The sequence below is a fragment of the Pinus tabuliformis genome, chromosome 3_2 (genome assembly GCF_031772625.1).
Source record: "Pinus tabuliformis cultivar Carrire ecotype Pingquan chromosome 3_2, CPIR1, whole genome shotgun sequence".
Classification (NCBI taxonomy): domain Eukaryota; kingdom Viridiplantae; phylum Streptophyta; class Pinopsida; order Pinales; family Pinaceae; genus Pinus; species Pinus tabuliformis.
In genome coordinates this window covers 906054850-906078239 of record NC_142302.1, presented here as the reverse complement: position 1 = coordinate 906078239, position 23390 = coordinate 906054850, and positions in this window count along the sequence as shown.

The window sequence follows — 23390 nt, the reverse complement described above, 5'->3', positions numbered from 1 at the left end:
GAGCCATACTAACTGTAAGTAGTCAAGGTGACATTTTTTAGTGTAACAGATTGCCCCCTAAAGTGCGAAGCCTGGAATAGAATAGGGTTTTGTAATTCTAGGAAGGGTGAAGCGCTTTATCATTTCAAGGATTGCCTTGTGGATGGCCTGGTTGGAACCTGCAATTTTCAACACAAAATACATGGATAAGATTATATCATCACTGAGGTAGGCATTCCCATACTCAGATTCAAAACTTTAACTAATGAACTAACTATTCTGATACAGGAATGATCTTGCAGTACATCATTTTTATAGACTTTTGTAGACACAGTATGGACGCAGCCATCTGTTTATGATTAGTCTACATAGATAATGAATACAAAACTCCTCGCAGCCTGGATGGTAGAAACTAGATCCAGGGTCTTCACTTCTACTTCTCGAATTGGTACGATTCTAGTCATGTGATTAAATGATTCGATGTCGAACATGGTAGAAACCACTTGATTACCAGTCAATGATGTAAACTGTTAACAAGCGTGAGAGAAACCACCAGTAATGTCAATGGTTCTCAAAGTACCAAGCACAACCCGTGAAATGTGAATAGATGTTTTGATGTCGAACACTTCACGGAATCCTCTGATCGAAAGTCAATGATGTAAACTGACGTCAAAGGCGAGAAACCTGCCATTGATGCATGCAGACTTCAAGGTACTGTCGATTCCTAAGTCATCTTTCTAGATAATGTGTCGATGTCGATAGAAAGCGACCCGTTGCAGGCAAGCCCGCAACACGAAATCATTGTTCAAGTTGAAGAAATGTTGCTGTAAGGACTGACTCAGGGATGGTCAAATGGATGACAAGTATTTTGCAGATGAAAGTTTTTGCTTGCAGACCTCTTGAACACATAACGACACAACAGATGGCTTGGTGACGTATAACTCAAAGTTAACCCCTGGAACCCGGTTAAAGACTTTCAACGTGACTTGGTCAACTGTGAGGTAAAAGATTTCCCAACCCAGGTGAATGAAAAGTGTCGTGTTCAAGAGCGGTAATAAAGTTTCTTCTGAGACAAAAGGTGACAAATAGGTTCATTCTTCTCTTTTTTCCCCCACCATTTCTGGCAAGTACCTCTTTATTTTTAACAAGCTTGAGGAGGATAACATATGCTTGATTATAAGCTCATCCTTCGGACGAGTCCAACCTAGTTTAAATTCGAACCCTAGGAAGGAGTGGTTCGTTCCTGTTTGTAATTGAACAGGTCCTCTACTGTAAAAATTTAACGAGCCCAGTATAGGAGAAACTCGGCGTTTTTCATTTTTAGAGAGTCTGAAAAAACTAAAGGAGACTCCACGTTGAACTTTTTCGTATATTTGTGTCCCTCAAGCCCGAAAAAGTATAAAATAATACCTGGGGGAACCGCTTGATCTTGCGACCAAGGAGTACTTTCATAATAGTGTCGTTAACCTGAAAAGTAAAAAGCGATCAAGGACACGTCGTTTTATTTCCTTATCGAGTTCGAAACGACAAAAACCCGGCAATCTTTTCCTGATTTTGCGGTCAGAAAAGAGCTAAAGGGGACCATCTTTTAATTCCGTTTTAACGAGTGAAAAAGAAACACTCGGCGATCTTTTCATGTTTTAGGAGTCAGAAAAGGGCTTAAAAGATGACTCTGAAATTTTGTTTGTGAAAAATTACAATTTCCCTCGAAATCCCTTTGTCCTGCACAAAAGCGACACATTACTCATACCTGTTTAAAATAGGCAAAAATACATTCAAAAACATCTTTTCATGGTAAAAAATGAACTAATTCATCCAAAAAACCTATAAAAAGACCTTTTACCATGTCATTTTTACCGTTTCACTGTTGAGGTTGAAAAAGGAGCTTTTGACAAGAAACTTCCCGTGGTCGCTGCGGAAAATCTGACCGTTGGAATCGAACGCCGTCTCATCCAGGTATTTTACACATCCCACTCTGCATTTCTATCCGTTTAGAATCAATTTTTAGGTTTTAGTTTCATTTTTTGGGGGGGTTTTGGTTTTGGAATGCGCCTCTCGGCGGACGCAGGTGCCCTTCGGGTGACCTGCGTCCCCCGACTTTTTCTCATACGGGAAAACAGTCGGAAGACGCAGCCCGCCTTCAGGCCAGCTGCGTCTGGGCGCCCTGTGCTACAAAGCCGGGGTGCGTCCTCCGAGAAACGCGCATTTCAAAACCCCAACTCTCTCAAAAAACCACCAAAAATTCCCAAATTAATTTCTAATGCTATTTTTGATATGCAGGGCATTAATCATGTTAGACTGGAGAGAAAGAGAGCATGTAGAGGAAGATGAAGCTGCAATAAATCATCAACCTTCCCTGGATGCCCTAAGAGCATGCGGATTATACAAATATTGGACCATACCGGGCATGAGGGGCCAGGTAAGATTCTTGGAATGGCTGGTTGAGCGATGGAACGTACAAGAACAATGCTTTTACATAGGAGGGCACCAGCTCGAGATAGAGCCCTCGGATGTATACTTTCTCACTGGCTTGCCAAACAGAGGTGAGCAACTCAGTCTTGCGGGGACTAGGCCGGGTGGCCAATCCCTTGATAGTCTCCGCGAGAATTGGTGCACACCTGGGGCTCACCATTCAAAAGGCATAGAGATAAAACACATCACTCTGCCGGAACTCAAAGTCATAGCGTTCATGGTTACCAGAATTTGTGGCGCGGCCGCTTTACACATTGCTTCCGGATCCCAAATGCGGATGGCAATTGACTGTTACCAAGGCACCATTTTCAACTGGTGTGAAGCTGTGTCGGCTCATATGAAGAGCCAACTGACCAAGGCAAAGAACGGACGACTAAAGACTTTTGGATATGGGCCTATAGTCGTGAGCTTTGCCTTGGAGAGAATTCCAATGCTGATCCCTCAGCAACTCACTGTTGATATCTTGGGTCCCCAGCAGCCAAAGCTGATACGATGGGTTGCGGTGATGGCCCGGCATCCTGACGAGGGTGCGACAGTAGTTCGATTCTCAGATAGTTATTTTGACTGGTTAGAGGGCCAGCTTTTTGTGATACAGGATTTTCCGTATGCCGGAATGGATTTCAGAGGTGATCCGGACATGGTTCTTCCACAGGGAGAACAATGGGACGACAGAGGTACTTTTTATTTTCACAAGTTTTCTAGTTATGTATTTTTGTATTTTTTATATATATCGTCTCAAAACTAATAGTAAATCTTTCAAAATGCAGATGTTGGTCCACAGCGTCCAGCCAACCTCCGGCCTTATGATAGACTACATCCAGCTGCACCGGTACCGGCCCCACAGGATGCGACAGCAGAAGTACTAGCTGAGTTGGAGCATGATCTAGAGCGTCTCACGGCAGATATACCTGAGACTACTATGGACGACATTCCTATCAGGCTTCAGCGCTTCGTAGTCGCGGTCCCTGGACCGTTTAGGAGATTTTTGCGTAAGGTAGCCCGTGCAGTGGTGTCGTACAGAGAGCACCACCAGTGATTGACTAGTCACTTTTGTAGTCACATGTGACATTTTTGACTTTTTGTACTATCATTTTGCCGATCATAAGGTGTTTTAAACCTATGATCGAAGACGATGTATATATTTTTTGACACACTTCTATCTATATATATCACTATTACCGGCTTATCTTGTTTAACATATGTGATGAAATGTTTTTAAATTTACTTGCATGATTATCGTAAATGTTTGTCCAACATTCGAGAAGCAATTGCATCTGCTAATGTATTCAAAGACCTTGGAATATGTTGATATTCAATGTAATCAAATTCACGTTCCAAGAGACGCACTCTCAAAAACAACCTTAATAACACAGGATTTCTAATGGCATAAACTCTATTAAGCTGTAATACAACAAGTTCAGAATCTAACCTCACTATCAAACGTCGAATTCCAAATGAAATAGATTCGGATAATAATTCAACCACTGCACTGTATTCTGCAATGTTATTCGTTGTTTGACCGAGGCTTACCCCATGCATAGAAACTAACTCGTCAGAGGGCGAATAGATAACCCAAGCTGCGGAAGAGATATTCCGTGTACTACGACAAGCACCATCAGCAAATCCAATGTATGTTTGGAGAGGCGTCGACATCTACAATACCAAGAGTAAAACCAAGATAAGCCAGAATAATGACGAAAAACCACACTTGCTAAGCTAAGCACACTGACTAAACTAACACACTTGCTAGCTAGAAAGAAAATCTAACCTATCTAAAAATTTCTCCATACCCATCATTTTAAGCATAATACCTCTTTAGGTAAAGTCCATTTCTGGGTTTACCCAAAGAGTCCCCATCAAAATCAACTAACTCATAAGCCCCTTTTGCTAGCTTTCGCTTTACAATGTAGGGCCCATGCCACATGGGAACGAATTTTTCGGCACCTAGCTTATCGTTAGCTTGATCATATAATAATACTAGGTCTCCTTCCGAAAAACTTTGAGGGGTTACATTTTTATCGTACTGAGCTTTCATTCGTTTCGCGTGAGTCTCGATAGCTAAAGTAGCGTCACGTCGAGTCTCATCTAATCTAGCCAAGTATAATAACCGTTTCTCCTCTGCGGAAGTAGCTGGAAGTAATTTGACAGCCATTTGAAGTGATGGGATTTCGCATTCAATAGGTAACACAGCTTCTAAGCCATAAACTAGCTGGAAAGGGGTGAAACCTGTTGAATTTTTCACTGAAGTTCGATGTGCCCATAGCGCCGAAAATAACATGTTATGCCAATTCGTTCGATGGATACCAATGATCCGTCGAATCATGATGACTAGAACTTTGTTGATTGACTCAACCAAACCGTTGGCTTGCGGATAATAAGGAGTAGAGCTATCGTGGCGCAAACCAAGCTGGCTTGTAAGCTCAGTCATCATGACGTTTCGAAAATGGCTCCCATGGTCAGTAATGATTGCTTGTGGGACACCAAACCTAGTTATGATATGATTGAATACGAAAACTGCAGCTGTCTTGCCGCTTGCGTCGAATGTAGGCATCGCCTCGGCCCATTTTGTAAAATAATCAACCGCGAGGATGATATACGCATGCCCCCCGGCCGAGTGAGGGTTACAAGTAATAAAGTCAATGCCCCATTTGGCGAATGGACCAGCGGCAATTATAGGGTGGAGAGGAGCAGGTGGAGCGCGCATCTTTCGATCAAATACTTGACAGTTGTGGCATGTTCTGACAGCAAGGATACAATCTTTAAACATAGATGGCCAGAAATAGCCAGCGCGCAACACCTTCTGAGCTGTGGCATACCCAGACATATGACCGCCACATGCTCCAGAGTGACAATCATTCAAAACTCTCTCAGCCTCTTCGTGAGTTAAACAACGTCGAAAAACTAAGTCTGCCCCCCGGCGATAAAGTGTATCTCCAATAATTCTGTATTGCTGGGATCGAAACCGAATTTTTCGACGGTCTTCCTTGGAAGCTTCAGGCCGAAAGGTTTGGGTTTGGAGATAGATGATTATATCCCCATACCACGGATCTAAAGTGATAATAAGAAACAAAGATTCGTCCACAATGGACTCCTCTGCCACAGTCTCTGTGTCAGCACTCGGGAAATCACACATTAATTCCGCAAAAACTAAAGATTTCTTAGACTTGGACTTCTCAAACTCCAAGTCGAACTCTTGCAGGATAACAATCCATTTAGAGTACTTGCCCCCTAGCAGTTGTTTTGTCAAAATATAAATCATAGGGTTGCAATCCGAAATAACTGTAGTCTTGCGGAGAAGAATGTAGTGACGAAAACGCTGGACAGCTTGAACGGCTGCCAGGGCCAATTTCTCCACATGCGAATATTTTAACTCAGTGGGATTTAAGGTTCTACTAAGATAATATATCACATGCTCTGCTTTGAATTCATCTTCTTGAACTAACACCATTCCAATGGTGGAATGCGAAGCTGCGAGGTATAAGAAGTAGTCCTAGTTGTAGTTGGGAGGATGCAATAACGGTGCATGGGTCAACGCGTGTTTTAGTGCATCAAAAGATTGTTGGGCAATCTCGTCCCAAAAGAATTGTGCGTTCTGTTTCAACAACCGTGTAAAACCTTTAGTGACCTCGGCGTAGTTTGGGATGAATCGGCGTAAAAAGTTCGCTTTCCTGAGCAATCTTTATGAGGTGTAGGCATTATCGAATTCGGTTGAATCCCCACAAGTGTGTTTTCTCTATAGAAACAGGTCGATTGCTGGGATTTGTTGTTTCAAAAGCCGGCATTCGCGTCAATCCCTCGAAAGTCGAGGCTCGCCAATTTGTCACACGGAATCTGTCAAGGGTGCGGACACGACTGACCTTCCTAGAAGTCTAAGACATTCTAATGACAAACAAGACAAAATGGAGTGATCTTTCTCTAAATACATCTTTTACAACATGAAAACTACAAGTGTTTAGGCTTACCTTATTCCAAAACGCTGTTGTTGAAGTCCGTTCTTGACGATCCGGATGAGCTCCTCCTTCAAGTCAATTCCTGCAACCACAAACAATCAAACAATTACCAAGCACTTGCATTTCATATAATAAAACATATATTCAACATGCAGACCAAGGAACACATGAAATAACTCATTAACACAAGCTATTGAGAAAAATAAACCAGTTTGTATTAATAACGAAACAAAGAAACTCTTACAACCTGGCCTTGGTGTTGTGCAAGTTCCTCCTAGGGTCCATCAAGGGTTTTCCTCTACTTTGACAAAGCTCACCCTCTCCCAAGTAGAATCAAGTGAAGACAATCTCTCCTCACAAAGGCTCTAATGGAAGACCTAAATCCTGCAGCATTTACCCAAAGAAAATGTATAGCTCCAACCCCTTCTCCTTCTAGCTCAATGCCTTTATTTATAGTGCTGTAAAGAGGTTATTCAGGTCCACTATCAATGGGATCATCCCCCTCTATGGGTGGGATAGCTCCCTTATTGATGGGATAAGTTCCCCCTTAATAGAGATACATGAACCAACTGGAGGCGCATCCATTTCATCAAACCGACCTCTAGAATGTTCTAGAAGTAACCACAAGTAACTTTTTCAAGATAAAACTCGCGCATTTTGCCTTTTACAGAGGGACGCACCTGTCCCTTAACATACAGAGCGTCCATGGACGCAGATTTTGTGAACATGGTCAGCGTCCCCGCAGGTAAGGCTAGAGAGAACCTGCGACCCCAGAGATAAACATAGTTTTTACAAGACTTTCTCTCTTCTTTGAGTTTGAGATGGATAACAGAGGCATGAGACTTGCCTAAGAGGGTAGCATGACTGTTGATTTGAGCCATACTAACTGTAAGTAGTCAAGGTGACATTTTTTAGTGTAACAACAACTCTATATACGATTTGGCCGCATTACCAGCCAAGGTGCACTGAAAGAGTCTCATCCTAATCGAGTCATCGATAAGGGAGTTAGATGAGCACCACAAATGGAATGTGGTTACGTGGTCACCTGGGTCTTCACCACTCTTCCCTTCGAATTTTGGTATGTCCGAAGGGAGTTTGGTTGGGACCGGAGGCCAGGCCGGATTGTACCTGATAGGGTCATTTGTTAACTTAGTGAGATCTGGCAAGTTTAACGTTGCCAGAAACGGAAGCCTAGGAAGACCTTGGGGATTCCACCCAGACTGGGCAGAACTCCCAAAGTTCTGAAAAGATTGTCCTGGGATTTGGAAGGCACGAGGTTGCCCGAAGTGACCAGTAGAACCGGCTGAACCAAAAGGCAAGCCTTGTGGTCCAGCAAAATTCAGAGTTTGACCAACTCCGGTCGTATAACCTCCATAAGCGGCAAAGTTTCCTCCTAAAGGATTGTAGGGAGTCGATAACCCCTGATACGGATTCCAAGCCGAGGCAAGGGGAGGAATACTTTGAAACATGCTAACCATGGAGTACGGCCTATTCCCTTGTTGGCCGATAAACGGATTCCCAGTTCCTACACTACTAACCCCAGGGTTATTCCAACCTTGGAAAGGATTGCTGCTTTGTCCTACAGAAGAAAAAGGCATAGATCCTACCATCGGGTTGGAATGTGGTATATGACCACTTCCGAAAGGAAAACCCTGGAATGAAGCCGATCCGCCCATCATGGATGTAGCGGCACTAAACAGAACCGATGGAATACCCTGTGATGGGGTGCCAAAAGGGAAGGATCCAGTACCAAAAGCATTGGTTTGGGCATTTCCACTCGTGGACGGAATGGAGGTAGACCCAACTAAAGATGTGCTAGCAAAAGATCCGAACAAGGAAGCGGAGGGGATGGAAATAGTTCCTTCCCCTTGCACCGATGTTGGGGTTTGCATAGTTGTAGCACTCGTAGAAGCCATGCTTCCAGTAGTGGTCATCGATGGTAAGTGCGTAGCGTAACCTGGACTTGACGGTCTATGCGTCGGAGTCCCAACGTATTGTAATACGTCTGGATGACTAGATGGTAGTGGAGAATTTGGAGCCACTAATGACACTGAAAGTTCTTCTACCTTTATGTTATTCTCCGCTTGAAAGCGAACTCGCGAAAGGACTGGAGTGTCCCTCTCTTGCTCAGAAGTGCCAGGCCTTGCTTGGCCGCTAATGCCCCCGAGAGGAGGATCAATACCCGATGTGCCAACCGGCGTGGTATGAAACCCACCGGTAGAATTGCCTCTACGCCTTCTAGGAGAAGGCTCTAAACTTGGTGGCGAGAGACCACGAAGTCTTCTAGACCATCTTGGAGATCGGTTAGCCACTTTGAATTTTTTGTTATGATCTAACTAAAGACTCAAAAAATTGAAAGCTAGGCCAACAGGAGCACAGAAAACACACTATAAAGTCCCTAGAGATAAAGCCAGTCAAACAACTTCCAAGTATTTCCACTCAGGATGATTAAGACCGGACACCAAAATACGAGAAAGTGAAATAAGGGGCCTTCCGAAGATAGTCTGGGATGATGAGGGCCTAGTCCTATCAGCGAAGGTATCAGAGGAAGTTATGCTGACCTCCTAACAACAGCCTGCGCCGGTGCAAGCCCCCAAGCTTCGCAAGGGTTCCCTCCAGTAGTACTATTGAGAGTGATGCAACGTCAACCTCAGGTGCCACGGGATTCCCCTCCGCAGCCACCTGTGTAGTTCCCTAGGAGAAGCAACTATGGATACCAACTCGTCGCAGAAGCTAGGCGGAACAGTCGTGAGGTAAGTTCGGACAAGTAGTAGAGGGGGTATCTCTCTTCCCTGTCTTCACAGACCCTTGCGCTTAACTCCCAGATCCGGAGCTTTCCTGGTCTTCCTAACGCTATTGGATTTTCTCTCGTTATTCAGACTCCTACGTTTGACGTTTATATGGCCTTGGAGAGTTAACTCTCCTCTCGCCTAATCCAAGACCCTAAAATCCTAATCTTGTTGGTGTAACTGACTAAAACAAAAAGTTCTAGTGAATTTTAGTTAGCGCTTGATTTTATTAGGCTGTTCTTTAAGTCACAAGGTAACGGAAGTGAAACTAGTGGTGTTTTTTGACACAAAAGAAATTAATAAAAACTTAACTACATGCACATGCACTTTTCGTTTTTCGATGAAGAGCAATTTCTATAGGGTTCAAAGGTACTTCTAATAAAACAAATTTTCTTTTCTTTTCGTTAATGCACACTTCACACTCACAAAAGCTAACAAAGCTATGTATGCCTAAAAAGGGGATGCAAATCTATCCTAATGCAACAACTATATGTGGATGCAAGATTCAAAACTACTCTAAAAACAAAAATGAAAGTTGCTTGCTTATCAAACTTTATCTTGCCACTTAAGATGCCTAGATGGAATATGAGATGTTTCCATTCATTTCATCTAAACACTAAAAACAAGTTCTAAGACAAACATAAAGCACTTTCACTTCTCTAAAAGGAAACCAAATGAAAAGCAAGTTCAAGAAAGCAAAACTAAGATTTTCAAAAGATTTTCTTCAAAGCAACAAACAAAAAAGTCTTTTCAAAAAATGCTCTCAACAATACTGAAACTTGTGATTGAAGAATAGGAAATTTAAACAATTTCGCAAATCAACACCATTTAATGGATGAAAACCCAACAAAAATAAATGTGTTCGAAATCGCTCTTAACAATCAAAAGCAGCAATGAAAGCCTTGGCAATGAAAACCAAAAAGATTAAAAAGACAAATTTCAAGAAAGTGTCAAACAACAACTTTCATGAAAGAAAAAAGTAGATGGTCACAAAAAGTGATTTTTTCAAGCAAACAAAAAGTCACCAAAAGCAAGATTAACACAAAGATTGAATTCAATCTTCCTACCCTGATAAAACATAGCAGCCAAGATTCCTAACAAGAAATCTTGCGTGTTTCAGCCAAAAATGATGACGCTTGCAATCAACAGAAAACAAGACCTACACTCCTTATAACCAGAGAGAATTCAGAACGAGATGCTCGCTGTAAAACAAATAACTGATACAGGTAAAAGACTGTTTCAGACTGACTCAAACCACCAGACAAACCTTCAGAAGCCAAAAAGATTTACAAATCTTGAAAATTGGAATATATACGCGACTGTACTATAGTATAGATTGCGTGTATACGCGACTGTGTTTGAGGAAACCTGCGTATACGCGGGTTCACTCAAAGAAACAAGCGTACATACGCTTCTGTATCTAAGAAAAATAGCGTAAATGAAAAGCTTCAAGAAAAATAAAAAGACAAACTGAAGAAACTGGCAAAGCTTAAAGTAAAAGAATAGGCGAGACAGTAACAGCAAGCAGACAAGGCAGCTGAGCCCTGATTGGCTTGAAAAATACCCAAACTAGGAACAACAAGAATGTTGTCCCTCCTGGAGTTGCCAATTCTGGTAGAGGGAATTACTCCCCTAGGGCTTTTTGGGTGAAACCTTAGCAGACTGAAAGTTGTCTATTTAAAGAAACATGCATTCATACAACCATTATGCTATTATAAGAAAATTCTATGATAAGGGTACGTACCTTCAGTCCTACGTTTGAGAAGGCCTTTAGGGTCCAAACCCTTCTTGGAGTTCCCTTCTTCCCTTTTGTCCTGCAAAACAACCAATTCAAAGAACACAGCAGTACATGGACAAAAACTTATAAAGAAACCATCTTCATGTTATAAAGAAAGGTAGTTAGTTATGAAATCCAAACAACCATTTACTTATGAATTCAAAACATGAATATCATTAACATAAAGAAGATTCATTTCGGGAACCAAGACATGTGTTTCTTTTATTATAGACAAATAAAGTACATAAAAAGGAATATGTTCACCTGAGTCACCTTCAGCAGGCTCCAAGCAAATCTTCCTTCCGGATCCGTTCCAGCCTCAAGCCTCTAACAAAACTCCTTCCATGACTCTCTCCATGATGTCATAAATGGTGGATGAACATCAACACACAAGGAAAGAAAGGTTTCCTGAACAAAATGGGGGAAGTGCAGAAGGCACAAGGGACTTCAGACCTGGTGAAGGGAAAAATCTTAGCATAATAACCTTTCTCTCTATTCTCTCCCTTAGGCCCTCCCTTTGATGTCTTTTTATACCATCTCCAAAGTAGTTTTTTAGTTAGGAGTTGGTTGGGAATAGTTGGGCCACGGGCACTAACAGGTGATCAGCAGGTAAAACCCGCAATCTACACAGGGTTGGATATACACAGACCTGCGTATACACGCGTTTAACTCAGGGCAATGTCGCGTATAAGGGATAAAACACTGTTTTTTAAATTTTAGGACCAGGTCTAGAAGGAGGGGTTGCCCTAGGCCATGAATCTAGCATCACAAACCATAAGAGTGAGATTTGGAGATATAACAGATGCCCCCTAATATATGAGGTCAGAAGGGGTACATGATGGCCGAAATATATTATGCGAGTACATGGAAAGGAAGTCTGTCAAAAACCGAGGAGGACTTCACCAGAATTCAGCCTGCCAAGCCACCAAAGGAGATCAGAAAGAAACACTGTCTGAGGCGAGCATACCCATGCTCAGAAAAAGTAAAGCATGTCCGCATATCAAGTACAAGCGGATCCACTAAGTATACAAGTATAAATAACTGAAAGATACATAATGGATCATCTGATCGAAATGAACAAATACATGTCTGAATATCACATATAAGATTGTCAATGATGCTGAAAGATGCAACGGATCACTGATATCAAAGACTGATCCCAAAAGGTACCAACTGAACATGATGGAATAGGATGGTACTACACTGCAAACTCAGGTGCCAGCATATAGAATGTCGCCATGACTGACTGAAACATATAAAGTGGAGTGGTATCAACTAGCAGCAACAGGAGCAACTGTCAAGTGAACCAATGAATGCTGATACAACTTGAGGTCTTCACCGACCGCCGTGGTACATTTCTACACCATGGGAATAAATGATCTGATGTCGACCATGTGAGAAATCGTTTGATTACCGGTCATTGATGTATACCGTTAACAAACGCGAGACTACTCACCGATAATGATAATGAGCGTCAAGGTACCCAATACAATCTAACAAGTGTGAATAGATGAGATGGAGTCGAACACTTGTAAGAATCTATCGATCAGGAGACAATGATGGTTTCCCACTGTCGATACCGAAGGATCTGCCACTAATGACTGCAAACCCCAAGGTACTGCCAAATGGACTCTAGATCTTTGCCCCAGAGCAATGAGTCGGATTCGATAGGGAAAGATCCGCTAGAAGGAAGGCATTAAGGCATGCTTCGTCAATCTAGCGCGAGTGTAACCCGTAGGCCAATAATGTGGAATGAATCAGACGAAAAAGATGTAGTAACCCAACCGAAGTACGTTTCCGGCGTACACAAGATGTAGCTAGCGCACGGCAGAAACCCACTGAACCAACCAATAATGAAAGCTGACACAGAGGTGAGGTATCCACCAATAGGGTCAAATGGAAACCAAGGTACTGCACGAATCCCAATGTGTGATAATGTATGCTGATGTCGAACACAAGGGAAACCACTCAGTCAAAGACCCATGATACTGATCGATGCTAAGCACAAGGTGGCCTATCAATAATGAAAATAGGGCCAGGGTGCAGCTCTAGGCCTGTCCTCAGAGCAAGGTGTCGTCGTCCATAAGGACAAGACACGCGAGCAAGAAGTCAATGGGGACCTTCTCAAACCGGCACGAGTAAAGGACAAAAATAACTAATGTGATGATAGACATGACACAGACAACCAGGGATGGCCGAATAAAAAATGAGTCAAGAGACACCGTAGAAAGGCCGACTCAGGCTAACTTCCCTTGAACAAAAGCACGACTCAATGTGACTATGTGGCAGCATATGATGAATCTGTATAAGTTCGTCATGCAGGAGGCACGAATGAACCCTCCATATGATTGGAAGAGATAACCAATTGGGGGAGAACTGACTCAATAACGAGGTTAAGGCGTACCTAAGTCAAACTAAATCCCACCCATGCGGAGGACACTTTTGTTTTGAGTGCTTTGTTCAAGGGCGACACAACTGACTCTAGCTGCCAATAATAAATGGAAATAATGTCCCGTTCTCGCTCTTTTTGGAATATTTAATTTTTTTGTCTTTTTCTTATAAGCCGGAAAAAGAATAAAAGAATTCTATGGTACAGTGGAAAGAACGAGTGTCGGTGAAACAAATGATCTAGTTCCTCGGAAAGGAACGTTCCTATGCTCAATGCAGGGAGGTGAAAACTAGTCAATGACACTCAAAGGTATGTTCCTTCCACGGGTCAAGGTGTGTCAAGCTGCAGAAGTCAAAGGTATGCAAGGTTGATTTTGCAGACGTCATGGTCAAAAGTTGGCTTAAACACGAGTCCAAGTGAAGCCGGCTCTAGGCGAAAAGGTGCAAGTGGTCAACATGCAATGCAGTAGTACAACTCAACACAAAGGAGCCTCTAGTGTAAAAGGCCAGAACAAAGCGGAGAAGCTAAGAATAATGAGTCTTCAATGCATAAGTCATGGCAGGACTACAGAGAACTCCCGAGCCTACTCAAATCGGAGCAGCATGGGCAACAAATGTCAGTGAGGTGCTAACTAGGATGCCCATGTAAAGGATGGCTCTACCATCATGTCATGATTTAAAAAATCGGCGAGTGAAGATGGCTTGCGAACCATAGCACGATGGGATCGACCTTATGGCAGATGTATCGGTCAAATGGAGGCTAGTATGCATAATGCAACGGAAAAATGGTGTCCCTAACCTATATGCCAGTGAGAACACGATACCTGCCATGATGGGTCAGCAGTCATGGAACCATCTCGAACTGTCGAAAACGTCCAAAATGTCCTGAAAAACTAACCAATCTCGACATTCCAAGCTCCCAAGTTAAAAGTCACATGAGGCCAAACCAAATAAAATTTTGAAAAATTTTTGCATTTTCAAAACTTATAAAAAGCATTTTGGACTCACCATTTTTACCATTTGAGTTTGAGAGCAAACGATTTGGAGCAAAAGGAGCAAACTTCCCACAGCCTGATTCAACCATTCAAACTCATTGAATACCTCTACGTAACCCTTATACTTAGCTTGCAATTGATTGTGACAAGTTTTAGGATTTATGATTGATGTTTCACTGTTAAACTTTTGTCAAAAATTTGCTCGCGGCGTATACACGGGTTGATAATGTTGAACCCGCGTATACGCGAGCCCTACACGCGACTGTGTGCAAACGGACCCACGTATACGCCGTGAATCATTTTTAAACAAAAACTGACGGTTTAAAATCGATTTTTTCTCAGGATGCCTATCACGTGGCGTGAAAGAGAACATGCAGCGGTAGACAATGAAGTTATGAACAGTCAAGAAGCATTAGATGCACTCCGGGGATGCGGTTTGCTTAAATATTTCAAATTGTCGAATATGAAAGTGAACACGCGATTGCTTGAGATGCTCATTGATTATTGGGATGTCGATGAGGAAGCTTTTATGATCGACCAGATGCCACTCAGGGTAGAAGTGGAGGACATCTATTTTATCACGGGCCTTTCCCGAAGGGGAGAGGTAGTACAGTCCCGGGGCAGGTCACGGAGTGCCCTCTCGATAGAGGACTATGTACAAATATACTGCCATGGACATCCCAAGAAGGTTGGGAGCCAGATTGCCATTACACATGTGGTGAGTTTGTCACTTAGGATAATCTTGTTTACCATGGCTCGGGTGAACGGATCATCCTCTCTGCATCAGGCATCATGGCAAAACATGAGCGTGGCAGTTGACTGTCTCACTACTGTGTTTGACTGGTGTACTCCTCTTCTGGCCAACATGAAGAGCCAACTCACTTCTATCAGGAGGGGTCAGGTTAAAAACTTTGGATATGGAAGCATTTTGTGTACTTTCGTTTTCGAGAAGGTTCCCGCACTCCGCCCCAGGGTAGCAGTTTCCATCAGCACCCCACGCGATCCACGCATGGGCCGATGGGATGATCTGATGAAATGTCTGGGGGGTGGGGAGGTCCCGAGGACTGCATTTGACGATGACTTCTTCACCTGGTGGGATCAGCATATCATTGCCGTGGACGACTACCCCTATGCTGGACTGGATTTCCGAGGAGATCCTGATTTAGCGTTACCACCAAACGTAGCATGGGGCGAGATCGGTAAGATTTTTTGATTTTATGATTTTTTTGGATTTTTCAAATATAATGATGAATTTTGAAAAATATTTTTTGATGAGATTCAAAATGACTGATATGATGATCATGTTCCAGACATTGGGCCTGTACGACCAGATGGATTCCCATGGCATGGACGGCGTGGCCGAGGAGCCGAAGAGGCGGCTACTGATATAGAACGAACTCTAAACAACGTCCAATGACACTTGGCCAGACTGAGCTGCCAAGTACCGATGGCCTTCATAGAGGACCTTCCTCCAGATATGCAGCGTCATGTGGTTGGCATGCTAGTGACTGGGTTCGCATCTTTCGGCGCGTGGCCAATGCTATAGTGACATACTTAGACGCTCATCCTGAGCCTAGGCGTTAGATATGACGGACATGATTATGGGCATTTGAGTCCCAATTTTGTATTTTTTTTGGACACACATATGTACACTCGAGATGTTTTACGATATATCTATATATATATATATATATATATATATATATATATACAGTTTGACTTTTTGATGCTTAATTTTATTGTGATGAATGATTAATATGCCAGTCTAATGCTTGATTAGCGATAGAATCAGCTAACCAATTATGAGATCTTGGAATATGCAAATAATTAATATAAGTAAATGATCTTTGCAACAACCTCACTCTTAAATACTGGCGATATAAAGATGGATCCTGTACCCAATAAATGTTATTTAATTGAGACACTATCAATTGAGAATCAAGATAAACTACCAACGAGTCGATCTCATGAGAGATTGCCTCGGATAATAAATTAATAACAGCAGTATACTCAGCCATATTGTTTGAAGCAGGACCGATGCACACGCCTCTTGATGCCATCAATTGACCAGTCGGATAATAGAGTACCCAAGCTGCGGAAGCGAGATTCCAAGTGTGTCGACTAGCACCATCGGCGAACCCAAAATAAATCAAATCATCCATCAACACCTGCCAAAGCAGACCAAAAAGTGCTGATATCAGAAAACTCTCGATGATATATGTACAAACATACATAAAATACAAAGAAGCCATTGGCCGGCCAAAACTAAGCAAAGTACTTCTTCAGGTTGAGCCCATTTCGGGGCTCCACCAGCTTGTTTCCCTCGAAATCAATTAACTCATACGATCCTTTTTCTAAAACTCGTTTAATAATGAAAGGACCGTACCACATAGGCTTAAATTTTCCTACCCCCAAGGCGTCCTTATCTTGGTCATAGACCAGGACAAGGTCACCTTCAGAAAAGACTCGAGGACGGACAGACTTATCATACTGAGTTTTAACCCTTTTCTTATGGGCCTCATTCGTCGTGGCGGCATCTCGACGCTGCTCATCGAGGTGTTCCAAGTGAATTAGGCTCTCTTCGAGACTCGAAGTCTCAGGAAGAAGCTCTACAGCCAACTTAAGAGATGGAATTTCACATTCGACTGGAAAGATAGATTGCATCCCATAAACTAACTGAAAAGGTGTAAAACTAGTAGCCATTTTTACGGAGGTTCGATATGCCCAAAGAGCCGAATACAACATAATGTACCAATTGGACCGATTTTTATCGATTGTCCGTTGGAGTATCGTCTTAAGAGTTTTATTGACCGCCTCGACCTGTCTAAGGCTTGAGGATAATAAGGGGACGAATGCTCCTGACGGAAACCTAATTTAAGAGCCAATTCGGACATTAGCTGATTCTAGAAATGACTGCCATGGTCAATGACAATCTCTCGTGGGATACCGAATCTTGAGATAACCTGGTTGAAAAGAAAAAATGCTGCCGTGTCACTGTCGTTCTTATAAGTAGGCATGGCCTCAGCCCACTTTGTAAAGTATTCTACAGCCACGATAATGTACTTGTGATTCGCCGACGAAGGCGGATTACAAATTGTAAAATCAATACCCCACTTAGTGAAGGGACCGACGGTGACAACGGGAAAAAGGGGAGCTGGATGCGCGCGCATCTTGCGAGTAAAAATTTGACACGGATGACAGCGTTTTACCACTTCCACACAGTCCTTAAAGAGTGAAGGCCAAAAATAGTGGGCACGTAAGATGCGCTGGGCTGTAGCAAGCCCTGATAGATGACCACCACAAGCTCCACTATGGCAGTCATTAAGCACAGACTCTGCTTCCTCTAAGTTTAAACAGCGCCGAAGGATTGAATCAATCCCTCGACGGTATAATGTGTCACCGATGATAACATAGTTTTTTGCCAGGTGACGTAATTTGCGACGTTCATCCTTGGAGAAAGTAGAGGGAAACTTCGAAGTCTGGCGATAAACAATGATGTCTCCATACCAAGGGTTGAGTGAAGAGATGAGGAATAAATGTTCGTCGGGAAAACTTTCCTCATAAACAGTATCCTCTCCACAAGGAAGCTCAGAAATTAGCTCCGCGAAGACCATAGATTTCTTAGACTTGGCTGACAAGAACTCGAGATCGAATTCTTGTAAAATGACTATCCATCTATTATATTTGCCCCCAATCACTCGCCTACTGAGGACAAATTGGAATGGATTGACCGCTGGTAAGACAAAAGTTTTGCGTAGCAAAATATAATGACGGAGCCTCTGGACAGCATGGACAGCTACCAAGGCCAACTTCTCAACAGGAGAATAGCGGAGTTCAGGACCTATTAAGCCTCGGCTCAAATAATAAATCACATGCTCGGCAAGAGCATCATCCTCCTGAACTAGAACCATACCTATGGTTGATTCTGCTGCAGCGAGATATAAAAGGAAGTCTCTACTATAATCCGATGGACTCAAAAGCGGGGCAGAGACTAATGCCTTTTTCAAAGCATCAAACGACCGCTGCACAAAGTCATCCCACACAAATGGAACTCCTTTTCGTAGCAAACGCATGAACCCTTTAGTGATCTCGGCATAGTTTGCTATAAACCATCTTAAGAAATTAGCCTTCCCTTGAAGAATTTGAAGTTGACGAATTGAGGACGGGGGAGGCAACTGAACTATTGCCTCAACCTTGAAGGGATCAACCCGAATCCCTTCATTGGACACTATGAACCCTAACAACCGACCGGATGTAACTGCGAAAACGCACTTGTTGGGATTCAACCGGATTTTATAAAAATGACAACATTCAAAAACCAATCGAAGATGACTAGGATGATCAGTTCTCTTTCGAGAACGAGCAGCGAGATCATCCAAGTATGCCTCGATGACATGTTTGATGTCGTGGAAAGCGTATGACATGGCCCGCTGAAAAGTAGCTCCAACATTTTTAAGACCAAAAGGCATCTTTCTATATGCAAAGGTACCCCAGGGACATATAAAAGTTGTCTTATGTTGATTTTCAGGACGGATAGAGATTTGATTATAACCCGAAAAACCATCCATGAAGGAAAAAATTTCATTACCCGCACACTCGTCGATAATCTGATCAATGAATGGTGTGGGGTAATTGTCTTTCGCACAAGCCTTATTTAGGTCCCTAAAATCGATGCATACTCGGATTGTTCCTTTCTTTTTTTCCACAGGGACTGGATTAGAAACCCAATCCGTAAGAGGAACAGGGTATATAAAACCCGCCCTTAGCAGCTTCTCAACCTTAGCTTTGATAGCCGCTGCTTTCCTAGGGTTAACCGGCCGAAGCCTTTGATGAACCGGTTTTGCGTTTTCGTACATCTTGGTCTCATGTTGAACTATAGAAGGATCAATGCCAGGCATTTCCTCATAAGACCAAGCAAATACATCACGATATTGCTTGAATAGGTCGGTGTAAATTTGAATTTCTTCAGGGGAACACTCAATTCCGATGAAGATATTCTCAATGACGTTAGGGTCCCTAGAGATGTTTTTAGGTATCGTTTTTGAAATTACCGACATATTACCTTTGGCACGAACGTGTGTTGGAGCCAAAGGGTTCGACACCGTACAAACATCACTAGCGAAGAGCTCGGAGAATCTAGATTCTACTTCCTGAAATGGAGGAAGAAAGTATGAACGATGGTGTAAGTCTTCCCAAGGTCGATCTATACCCATCATTACTTCGAGGATTGCTTCTTCAGAAGGTAGAACCAAATCTAAGCAGTCCAAGGCAGAGGTAGAATCAAGGCTCCAAGCTGGGGCCACATGACCATCTAACTCCTCTTCGGAAAAAGGAGTAGAATGGTTTTCTGCAGAGTCTACGATAGACTGATATCTAGGCTCAGCTGCAGATATAGGAAATGCCATTCCATTTACTTGTCCTTCAACTAATGTGGTCGTAGGTGAAGGCAAGGTCCAAGGGTCTGAAAAACAAGGAGTTCGGAAGAACTCTTCTCGAGGAGACTCCCTAGATGATGAAATAGCATTAATTTTAGCGAAAGGAGAGGGAAGATCAAATGTACCCATCAATGAGGAATACATCCCTACTCCTAAATTCTCAGTTGGCGGATGAGGGTTATCCACTAAAGGGACAGTAGATTCAGAGATTGCTTGAGGATCAACTGGACAATAGTCCAATTGATCAACCTTAAAGATTTTCCCCTCATGAGGAAAGCAAATAACACGAAACAGAGTCGAAACAACGACATCCATCACGTATACCCAGTTCCTTCCTAATAGGTGATTATAGTCTAGGTTAGCATCTATGACTTCTACTTCAATACTGACGATCTTTCCCCCAACACATATAGGAAAGGCCGGGATAATCCCATGCGGCTTGTGAGAATGACCGTCAAATGCAGTCAAGACAGTGGGTGAATGAACAGCCGAAGGTGATCCAATAGCCTTCCAGAATGACATCGACATAACGCATGTGGAAGCTCCTTCATCTACTATGGTGCGAAAAATATTGATTTTCCAGTATGTAGACATTATTTGAAAAGCCATATGATGAGGGAGTCGCTTTTTGACATTTAACATGTCAAAAGTGAGCACTAAAGAGTTAGCTGGATCGACTGCTCCAATCGCGGAGAGTAAAGCGCTTCTCTGAGCTGGACATGACTGGAGAACCTCTAAAGCGGACATGGCGCACGGACTCTGAGCCAGATCCTCCATAATGGAGTAATTCTGGGCGGCCCTAGCATTAGGATTAATCGTCGTGCGTTTAGCGGAACCTTTCGGTATCCGTGGTATAGTCTCGACAGGGGGTCGCTCAATATGAAGGTCAATACTTCCGGGAACAGTCTTGTCCTTGGAAGTTTCGGCTTCACCATAATCACGTGACTGAGTAGCCACATGGACGTTAGAACCCATCATGAAAACATTTGACAATTTTTTCCCTTCCTGGTTGCCCCCAGCGGAGGTTCCAGGGTTCGAATTCGCGCCAGCAAGAAGTTGCTGCCCTTGGTGAAATGAGTTAGTTAACACAGCTTGAGAACTAGAAGTCCCTTGCTATCCTAACAAGTGCTGAGCGTCTTCAATCTTAGGGCAGAGATGAGTTAGATGGTCTCCGCTGCACAACTTGCACGGAAACTTGACTTTCTTTCTCGACTCATTTCTACCACCACCGCCGTTGTTGCCGGATTTATTTCCATCAGGCTTCCCATACTGGTTCTTTTTCTTACCTCATCCTTTCTTTTTCCCATTGGAATTTTGATTTCCTTTGGGGTTATCAGATTAGACGACATTAATTGAAGAAGTTTGGGAAGCCGGGGGATTAGACGATGTGACTTGGTTGTTGGAAGCAGTTTGTAATGACAACTGCTGTAATTGATTCAACAAGTTCATGGTAGTTGTGCCTACTGACCCAACAATACCATCCACGTGCGGACCTGGCTTCGACTTAGCGACATCAACCTTAGATCCAGGAGCATCTGGCAAGTACTTTTGTAGGATCCCAGACTTAGAGTAGATCAATTCTAACTGCTGGGCCCTAAAAATGGCTTGCTCCTCAGAATAGACCCCAGACATGGAGACATCCTTGGAGATCTCGGGTTGTAAAGACTTCAAAAACCACTCGAGATGCTACTCCGGAGGGATTTCGGTTTTAATGAGCCTCTTTCTCTGTCTCCATTCCTGAATATGGTCAAAAATGTGGGTTGCCTTATCCTGACGAAAGGTGGCCAGAAGTTCAGTTCCGGCATCATAGCAGATAGGCAACTAGAAGTGATTTAAGAAAATATTGGCTAAGTCAGCGAACGATGTAAAGCTGCCCCCTGGAAACTCTATATACCATCTGGCCACATTACCAGTCAAGGTGCGCTGAAAGAGTCTCAACCTAATCGAGTCATCGATAAGGGAGTTAGATGAGCACCACAAATGGAATGTGGTTACGTGGTCGCCTGGGTCTTCACCACTCTTCCCTTCGAATTTGGGTATGTCCGAAGGGAGTTTGGTTGGGACCGAAGGCCAGGCCGGATTGTACCTGATAGGGTCATTTGTTAACTTAGTGAGATCTGGCAAGTTTAACGTTGCCAGAAATGGAAGCCTAGGAGGACCTTGGGGATTCCACCCAGACTGGGCAAAACTCCCAAAGTTTTGAAAAGATTGTCCTGGGATTTGGAAGGCACCAGGCTGCCTGAAGTGACCAGTAGAACCGGCTGAACCAAAAGGCAAGCCTTACGGTCCAACAAAATTCAAAGTTTGACCAACTCCGGCCATATAACCTCCATAATCGGCAAAGTTTCCTCCTAAAGGATTGTAGGGAGTCGATAACCCCTGATACGGATTCCAAGCCGAAGCAAGGGGAGGAATACTTTGAAACATGCTAACCGTGGAGTACGGCCTATTCCCTTATTGGCCGATAAATGGATTCCCAGTTCCCGCACTACTAACCCCAGGGTTATTCCAACCTTGGAAAGGATTGTTGCTTTGTCCTACAGAAGAAAAAGGCATAGATCCTACCGTCAGGTTGGAATGTGGTATATGACCACTTCCGAAAGGAAAACCCTGGAATGAAGCCGATCCGCCCATCATGGATGTAGCGGCACTAAACGGAACCAATGGAATACCCTGTGATGGGGTGCCAAAAGGGAAGGATCCAGTACCAAAAGCATTGGTTTGGGCATTTCCACTCGCGGACGGAATGGAGGTAGACCCAACTAAAGACGTGCTAGCAAAACATCCGAACAAGGAAGCGGAGGGGATGGAAATAGTTCCTTTCCCTTGCACCGATGTTGGGGTTTGCATAGTTGTAGCACTTGTAGAAGCCATGCTTCCAGTAGTGGTCATCGATGGTAAGCACGTAGCGTAACCTGGACTTGATGGTCTATGCGTCGGAGTCCCAACGTATTGTAATACGTCTGGATGACTAGATGGTAGTGGAGAATTTGGAGCCACTAATGACTCCGAAAGTTCTTCTACCTCTATGTTATTCTCCGCTTGAAAGTGAACTCAAGAAAGGACTGGAGTGTCCCTCTCTTGCTCAGAAGTGCCAGGCCTTGCTTGGCCGCTAATTCCCCCGAGAGGAGGATCAATCCCCGATGCGCCAACTGGTGTGGTACAAAACCCACCGGTAGAATTGCCTCTGCGCCTTCCGGGAGAAGGCTCTAAACTTGGTGGCGAGAGACCACGAAGTCTTCAAGACCGTCTTGGAGATCGGTCAGCCGCTTTGAATTTTTTGTTATGATCTAACTAAAGACTAAAAAAATTGAAAGCTAGGCCAACTAGGAGCAAAGAGCAAACACTATAAAGTCCCTAAAGATACATCCAGTCAAACAACTTCCAAGTATTTCCGCTCCGGGTGATTAAGACCGGACACCAAAATACGAGAAAGTGAAATAAGGGGCCTTCCGAAGATAGTCTGGGATGATGAGGGCCCAGTCCTATCAGCGAAGGTATCCGAGGAAGTTACGCTGACCTCCTAACAACAGCCTGCGTCGGTGCAAGCCCCCAAGCTTCGCAAGGGTGCCCTCCAGTAGTACTGTTGAGAGTGATGCAACGTC